Genomic DNA, 9,854 nt, shown 5'->3' with positions numbered 1-9,854 from the left:
TAGAAAGAGCCCAAGCAATGAGAGGGAAGGGCGTGCATGCCACTATCTTTATCTCAGAAGTTATTTCTAGTTTGTAGCTTGGAAAGGAAAACATTCAAATTTCCACTAGAGTATCACTGGGTATGCAAACCATGCTTAAATCTAAGTCTCTAGTTCAGCATTGCCTGGCAAATGAAAATCAAACTGGATAATAATCTTGGAGGTCCTTTATATAATAAGGTATTGGCAGTGTTCTTTAAAGAATACCTTAAGGGTCCTTTGTTTATATATTATGGTTTGCAGTTTTTTTTGTTTTTATGGGATTTCTGAGTGTTTGTGAACATATATGTCTCTGTGTCTACATGTATATTTCTTGTGCTTTTTCTTTGCCTCTTTTTTATTATGTTTGCTTTGTTCTGTTCTGGTTCATTTGTTTATTTTGTATCTTAATCTTCATTATTATTGTTATTAGTATCATTAATAGTATCATTATTATTTAGATTTATTATTTATTTATTTATTATTATTTATTATTCATTTTGCAAGTATGGTAAGGACCCTAGAGTTAATAATCAAGAACACAGAGCACAACACAAAGCAGAAAAAAAGTACAAAGCACACACAAATATACAGGCAGGAATCAAATTAGTCAATTTATTGACCTTTTTAATGGAGCACAAATCCTCATCCATTCTCCATTCGGACAAAACAGATTTGCTGTTGTCTCCAATGACTTTGAGTAGGAATTCATCCAGTAACCTTTCTCATCTATTTCATTAGAGCTGACTCATCCCTGCTAAGATTCCAGGACAGGAAAAATAGACTCCATCATCCTCTTGGGTATGTGTGTTTCCAAGTTCCTTCATATATATTCTTCCTTATGCTTGGTGAACCCCTACATTAAATTATTTTTTCCTACTTCATAACTATAATTTCCTACTGTTATAAATCCTAACATACATACCTGACATAAAGATAGTCTTAGACAACTCCAGATGATCACATGATTAGACAACTAAAATAGATCACATCTATCCTAGTACAGTTCTGGAAGGCAGAAAGTGTAAAAATCAAGGAGCTGGCTAGTCTTACTAGTATTTCCTGGCACTGTGAATGGCAACCTATAAGTTCTAAGTCCTTCTGACACTTTCATGGGAGTTGTCTAGGACTATCTTTATGTCAGGTATTTATGTTAGGATTTATAACAGTAGGAAATTATAGTTATGAAGTAGGAAAAAAATAATTCTATGTAAGGGCTCACCAAGCATGAGGAAGAATATATATGAAGGAACTGTAGCATTAGAAAGGTTGAGAACCACTCTCTGGATGCTTGAAAACAGAAAGCATAATGGAGTCATAGGCTGGTCTTGGCATCAGTCTGATATCTGCTTCAGACTAATATCTTGCTTCCTTTTGTTTCTTGTCACCATGAGGGGAATAACCTAGATAGTATAGTCAAAGGACAAATCTGAGGACATGTTCAGAATCCATTTTGTGAAAACATGTGCTGTTGTATCATTTGGAAAGGGCTGTCTTTGGAACCAGTGCATGCACATGAGTGCTTTGGTGCTTTGCTCTTTCTTTCTTTCTTTCTTTCTTTCTTTCTTTCTTTCTTTCTTTCTTTCTTTCTTTCTTTCTTTCTTTCTTTCTTTCTTTCTTTCTTACTATCTTTCTTTCTTATTTTATTTTATTTTTTTTTGAGGCAGGTTTTCTCTGTGTAGGCCTGGCTGTTGTAGAACTCATTCTGAAAACCTGGCTGGCCTTGAACTCATAAATTTGCCTGCCTCTTCCTACCAAGTCCAGGGAATAAAGGCTTGCAACACCACACCCAGCTTCTTTGATTTTTTTTATTCTGCTATTAACTAATTGTTCCCAATGTTGTTTATTTTATTATTTTATTTTATTAGATATTTTCTATATTGACATTTTAAATGTTATCCCATTTCAAGTTTTCCCCTCTAAAAACCCAATAACATGTCCCTCCTCCTCCTACTGACCAACCTAAGCACTCCTGCTTCCCTGTCCTGCCATTCCCTTACACTGAGGTATAGAGTCTCTCAGGACCAGGATCCCCTCCTCTCAATGTGACAATCTAGTCCATCATTTGCTACATATTCGGTGGCAGCGATGGGCCCCTCACTTTGCATTATTTGGTTGGTCTTTTTTTTAATTACATATATTTTAACTTACATTTCAAATGTTGTATTCTTTCCCAGTTTCCCACTCATCCAGAAACCCCCTATCACATCCTCTGTCCCCCTGCTTCAATGAGGGTGTTCCTTCACCTGTGCACCCTCTCCCACCTCACAGTGTGGTGGCTAACAAGTTTATATCTCTGTATCCTTATCATTCAACACCATATTGGGGATCCTGCAGCTTATAGGGAAAATATGTCCAGATTCTGAGAACTGCAGGGTACCATCCAATACATCAATCTCAAGCCACATGTGGGTACATCTTCCTAAAAAACGTGTCGTCCTGTTAATAGCTTTCAGTTGGATCTTTAAGTACCTCAGCCAAGATTGAGGTGACTGCTCCCTGCATAATCACTGCCCACTTCATTTTGGGGAGCATCTGTGCCAGGAAGTCAGGGTAGATATCCACATAGTTGATGCGGATTTCAGTGGCCTGCAGGCACAGATGGAAGTCATGCATGTCCAAGCCTTACACATTTGAGCTTAGGAGATAGTATGTGAGCAGTTTTATGTTGTCATTTTGGATTTCTGCATAGGACATATTGTCTTTCATTAATTTTGGGATTTATTTACATTTTAAATGATAGCTCCTTTCCCATTTTCCATTCAACAAATCCCCAACCCATCCACCATCTCCTCCCTTCCCTTTGAAAAAAGGCTTAGTTTGTATTATATTTCTATATTGCACTCCAACACTGAGTGAAATCAAGACAGGACACATGTAGGAGTATAGGCAGGGTACATGGAGAAAGGCTGCTTATTGGATTGCTTTCTCAGCACAGTTTTCTCAGCTTTTTTCTTACAAAATTTAAAAGCTTTTTTTTTAACTTTTATTTTAATAACATACCCACAAACACACACACGCACACACACCCACACACACACACACACACACACACACACACACAAGACATAAGATCACTAAAGAACAAGCGAAATGATTGTAAAGCAATGTCCTAAATGTATTTCATTATCTCCAGTGCCACATTTATAAGTCAATTCTAGAGGCCTTATGTCTAATCATATTTGGCAAATGGATATAACCCATTATGCAGAATTTGGAAAACTAAAATATGAACATGTTTGTATCGATACTTGTTCAGGATTTCTTTTTGCTTTTTTCTGCTTCTCTCCATAAAGGAAAGGTTTCTAAAAACGTAATTGATCATTGCCCACAAGCATTTAATGCAATAGGATTGCCTAAACATATCAAAACAGATAATGGGCTATCCTATTCTAGTAAAAATTTTATTTCATTCTGTAAGGAATTTGGAATCAAACATAAAACTTGAATTCCTTATAAGCCCATGGAAACGGAATAGTTCAATGTGCTCATCAGACCTTAAAGAATTGGCCTTTTATGACAAAACAGTGGCAGTTATATCCCCCAAGGTCACCAAAGGCGCATCTTGCCTTTACTTTATGTGATCTAAATTTTTTGCAAACTGATATTAAAGGTCAGTCTGCAGCAGATCACCACTGGCATCCAGTTACTTCTAATTCTTATGCATTGATAAAATGAAAGGACACACTAACTAAGGAATGTAAGGGTCCAGATCCGATTCGAATCTGGGGAAGGAGCTCAGTTTGCGTTTTTTCATGTGAAGATGGAGCACAGAGGCTGCCCAAGAGTTTAATTTGTTAGCTGAACACAGATCCTGAATCTTCTTATAAGTATCACTCTGAGAACTAAAATTCCTCTTTTGCATAGAATTTAGTTGGGGACTCAGCCTCCCAGAAAAGCTGTTTTCTTGCTACTCTCAGAGCTTTGCAATTTGCAACTGAATAAAGTATCTGGACTTCCCCAAAAGAAGCTTTGCATTGCTACTTTCTCATTGTCTGGGTCTCTTTTTCTTAAGCAGGTCAATCAACATCCTCCAATCAGACTGCAGGGGGAGTGCATCCCTGCAAACAAAGGCTTAAGGTGGCAACTGCTATTTTCATTCTAAAGACATTCTACCATGCATTTTGGCTTTAGGTCTGATTTGAAAAATAGGTTTATTAGAAGGGCTAAGAAGGCAGATATTTCAAATATTAGAAGAGATTGGTTTTTATTCTGATAGATGGTCTTAGTCCCTTTGCTGGTCTCTGGTTCTCCATCCTTGCTGTTATTGCAAGCTCCCCTAATTTCCTCAGGCTGTGGGAATAACAGAGATGAGGAGGATGACCTCCAGCTCCTAATATAGCCTAAAAGCCACAAATTGTGATGTTACCAGTGGTATAATTCTTGTTGAGGCCTTGCTAAATCTGCTGTTGGCAATACTCCTTTAGGAGATGCACAGTACTGAGAACTGTGCATACTGTTTCGTGATGATATGAATACAGTATGGGTACAGCTTCGGTGCAGATATTTACTTTATAATATCATGGGTATTCCGTTTTCTTTGTCTAATATCCACGTAGCAGTGAGTGCATACCATGTGTGTTCTTGTCTTAGGGAAAGATGTTCCAAATGTATCTGTTAAATCCATTTGGTCCATGACTTCTATAAGTTTCACAGTGTCTCTGAGTTGAATGGTAGGGATATAAAGTAGGGAAAGAATTTGTTCAACCCATATTACATGAAAAAAATTAAATTAATATATACTTTTTTTAATCCAAAAAGCATGCCTATAGACCCATCTAATGTAGGGAGATCCTATTTGATGTTTCCTCTTCGTAGGTGACTCTAGATTTTCACAAGTTGGCGTAAGATTACTAGCACACTCAGATTAACATAAACGCATTTTCAGTCATGTCTAAAACCATCATACCAATCGACCGAGATATTCTCTGTACATTCCATGGGCTAAATGTCAGAAACATGTGTGTTTTACAGTGTGTCTCAGCTTTAAAGTGTAAATCCTAAAAGGAGGGCCATGGTCAACCTTCCTACTTCCTGCTTCTAGGCCACTATTTGCTACTCTGTGGCACTACAAAGGCTTCTTCGTTAATCAGGTACCACTGTGCCATAGATATCTTGAAATGACAGAGTGTACAAGCATCCATGGGACCTAGATGCTGATGAGAACACTCTTACACCATCTCCTGCCTTCACAACATACTTATTAAGATGGTGAAAATTGGGAAAGTCATGGTAGAACAAATTCTTTAAAGCCCAGTGCTGTTCTCAACAGTCATCTCCTGATTTTCTATATGGATCTCATATGTTACACTTTGAAGTCAACCCACAATCTCATGTTTCTTGTGCAAGTCATTAGAGTGTCAATTAAATCTAGACTTTGGGAATATATCAATAAGTCTGCATTATCTTCATATTCCCTGCCCTTAATTATGGTAACCTTGCCAAGAATAGATGTCTCACCATTCTCACTGACAGTTTACCTGGTAAATAGATAGTTGAGAAAAAGACATTCTTCTAAGGCCCAAATAGCCTAGTTAATCAGTATATGAGAAGCAGGGCTGACATCACTCAGCACAAAAGATAAAGAGAGTCTCTTGTTTTGTGGAGAACTGAGAGAACAGCAGGGACAGGGGCCTTAATGATAGTCAGTCCAGACCTAGAGGCTGGGTCTAACAGCATCCAAAGGAATACAGGCCAATTTCCTCCAGCTTCCTGGAGGAGCACTGTTTCTCTTCAAAATGTGACAGGGATGGCACCCACAAGGGGGAAGAATGCAGTGTGTTCTAGACTTATTTTGAGCAATCAGGGTAATGATCCTCCCACATTTCCCTTGCTATTACAAATGATCAACCTCAATAGGGGTCATGTAAGCTCTGCTGACACCAGAATCTCTAATTGCAAAACCCTTACAGGAAAGACCAGTTTTCCTCCACTCTAAGGATAAAAAGCAAGGATTGGGCTCATATGGCTAAGCATTTTCTGACTAGCTTTGAGAGAACAGCGTGGTCCAAGGCCCAGATTTCAGATTTGGTGATTACTGACAGTTTAAAAAGTAAGTACCTGTAACGTTTGCTCTGTGGTACTGAAAAATATTGTCCCCAAATGTATGAACACAAAACGGTGAGCATGTAGCCTAAGGAGCAACATTTCCCTGATTTAACACCAGGCACTTGGCATTCATTCTATACACAGAAATACCCCCCGAGTCTCCAGACCACCCTCCTCAACTGTACATTACAAGCATTACAAGTTTTTGTTATAGCCCATAAGATACAAGTCTTCAAGAAAACACAATCAGACACAAGGCAGAAACAAGAACTCATGTATTGATCAAATTGCATTATCAATAAAAAAATGTCAGCAATGGGTTGACATTGCTTAGTGTCTGCATAAAATTGGTATAAATGGACCTAAAAGTTCTGTAACAGTTCATGAGTACAAGAAAAACAAGATTATAATTTCTTAGTAATAAAGAGAGAAACACTTTCTGTTAAAGTATTCAAAAACCTGTGTAAGGTAGATTTGTCACTCAATGGTAGTATTTGATTTGTAACTTCAAAAGCTGACCCGTCCAGCAGGTCCAGTTATTCGAGGGTCTCGACAGGACTTTCTCCTAAGAAATAAATGGGGTGTAGAGAGAGATGAGGATATTGTGCGAACAAAGATATGGAAATGTTCTGAATTACATCAGGACCCCAATGTATTAGCCATGACCAAGGTTTAAATGCACAAGCAAAAGGGGAAGTGCCTTTCAGCAGGAGAAATGGGGCAGAAGCAATGCACCTCAGCAGGAGGGATGGGGCAGCAGGGTGGGGGGGGAGAGGAAGTACTTCTCAGCAGGAAGGAAGGGGCAGCGGAAATTTTTCTTTTGGCGACTACTGGTGGAAGCAGGAACTTGGCGTTATCAGGGTACATCTTTAGGTCAGGACATCCAGCACTGACTTAGGGTTGGAACAATCTGTAGTTGTTCTCAGAGCAGTGAGTCTGTGGCCTGCTTTTGACCCTCTTTTCTTATGGGGGCGGGGGAGGTGGAGAGACCCAATTCAGAGATCAGGACAATAGCATTGCAGTAATAGCTCCCAACAAAAAGCATAGATGCACTCCCCACCACCAGAAAATTAAAAAAAACAAAACAATACAAAACAAAACAAAAACAAACAAACAAACAAACAAACAAGCAAAAAAAGCAAAAGATACTCCAATGCACTGTATCTGCTTTGTTGTGAGTAAATCCACAAACATGAATGGATAGCAACACAGGAAGGAATTATGCACAGCAAGGCACACACACACACACACACACACACACACACACACACACACACAAAAGTAAAAAGAAACAGTCCAGTCAAGAAGCTATTGAAGAGAGTCCTTTAAAATTTATGATAAAGAAGATGAAGTGTATTTCTTCACAGTTGATGATTTCTGGTGGAGGGCAAGGAAGATTCATTTTTAGAGCTTGTGTTTGATATTTTCTAGGTTCTTCTTTTTATACTCCAAAACACTAGATAGGACAGAAATAAAGGTAGAGAGAGGAATTAGAAAATCTCTGAATCTAATTTTTTTCCTAGTGCTTTTTCTTTAACTATGGATATGAAAAAACCACAAGCAACTTGCTTAACCAACCACCAAACACCAGACAAAATGTACTAGCTTTGACACTCAATCTTGTGCAAAGTAATGCAGCAGGAGTTTTTCACTAATGTATGTTGTATGTAAATATAGTATTCCACCAAACTTAGTAACTCTGTATTCCATACTTCCTGCATTCAGCTGTTCACTATTTTAATATTAGTCATACCTATTCCATGCTGTGCCATGTGTTTTGATGCAATTAAGTTTCATCTGGGGACCTCAATGAAATGCAAATATTGTGTGTAAATCTCCCTTAGTGTTACTTCATAAACATGTTTCATCTATGGAGTAACAGTATTAATGCTTTCTGTTTGAAGTACACTTTCAGTGTGCATAAGTAGATACTCCACTTTAGTATTTTATGATACACTAAATATAACATATAGTGTATACTTAGAAGATGAATCCAGTAAAGGATTTTTAAAATGTTGTGTGAGGGCTTTGTGATTTAAAAAAAAGTGTTCTCAATAGTATTGGCTGAGATTCTGCAGTCTTGTGTGTGCTCTTTTCTAATGAATCATAATTAACGATTATGCTGAGACTCGGGGAGGCAGGCTTATCAGTAGAAAGAAAGCCATTATCTTGGAATCTCTCCTTTTATAAGTACTCCTATAAGTATATAAATGTCTGGGTGGCCAATTAGACAGAAACCATGTCTTGGTATACTTGTTGCAATCTGATAGCTTTGTCGTAACCAATCACCCCACCTCTCAGGACTTGAATCAATGTAACTTCCTAAAATGTCCAAGAATTACAAAGACACACACCAGGTACATGCACACCACAAATTCTGACTCATTCTCTGATTCTGAATCTTCCTATGACTGTCCTTGTGACTCTGCCTATCCTTCTTTTTCTGCCTCTACATTCTCTACCTCAGCCTGTATCTGAACCTCTGCCTCTGCACCTTCCTATGCCTTTGATTGTCCCACTGCTACTTATTAGTGCTGAGATAACATACAGGTTAGTTTAGTTTTACAATTGATCTACTGTGGAATTGGTTTTCTATGAACATTAAGTTGCCTCTCTACCTTGTACTAAAACCATTTGATTGAATTTGAATCTTCAGTATAATGAGAGATGTAACCCAAATTCATAGGGCAACAATGTCTAGGTAACTGTCTGGCATTGAACAGTCACTCCACTGTTCTGAACAAACTGTTTGTAACCAGTAGTTTAAGCACAGGCAGATAGCATAAGTGTAAGTATGCAAGCCTGTCTTGATTTCAATGTGATAAAGATCGGGGCCCAAAACTACAAAAGGAGGTAATGGTTTCTTTCTGTTTACAAGTCTCAGCTTGTAAATTGCATGACCTAGGAAAGTCAGGACAGAACTTGATTCAGAGTGGTAAGTAGAGGCAGAAACTGAAGCAGAGACTATGAAAGAACTCTGGATTACTTTCCTCCAAGTCATAGGTATGCGAGGTCCTAGGGGATGCAAAACAGAAAAGAAAGAAAAAATAAGTACCAAACATATCACAATGGTTGACCTACATGCATACTTTAAAGTCTGCTCTTGATAATATTTGTGTTCATTTGGAAATCAAGTTCTACATGACAATTGGTAAACAGCATACTTTTCATTATTTCTATTGGATGGACATTTTTACCTGAAGGAGTGTATTTGTTGGATGTGAACATTCCTGGACTACATGGAGGTCCTAAGTTAGCTTGTATCAGGTCCCCTGGAACAGGACTTACATGTGGCTGTGACACACAGGATGATCACCAGGAATTGAATCCCAGACCCTCTGCAAGAGCAGCCAATGATCTTATACTCTGAGTCATGTAAAGTTCTCCACATTTCTGGAGAGAGAAGGAAGGTGTAGGAAGAGAACATTACTCAAAATGTCCAAATTCATCTAAGAATAAATTAATGCTTGCAAGGGTCTGTCAAGATACACAACAAAAACAAGAAAAAATTAGAAGGTGTGTAAAAATTTAAAAGAATGTTTGTTTCTGCTCTGTTGTGTGTTCTGACCAGGACTAAATGAACACACTAAATGAAGCTGCACTGAGAAGCATAAAGAAGGGAGGTACCACACTCTGACATGTACTAAGGTTGTTTCAACTGTATTTGTGTAATCCTTCAGGGGCTTCTTGTCAAAAATAAACCCCCTTTATCAAATCCCCAACAGTAAATTCTGTGTGTCTCAATTGGAGACTGGGCAGAAGATATGTGAGATGCACCAGGAATGATT

The sequence above is a fragment of the Mus musculus genome, chromosome Y (genome assembly GCF_000001635.26).
Source record: "Mus musculus strain C57BL/6J chromosome Y, GRCm38.p6 C57BL/6J".
NCBI lineage: Eukaryota > Metazoa > Chordata > Mammalia > Rodentia > Muridae > Mus > Mus musculus.
Note: the sequence above shows the minus strand (reverse complement) of the source record.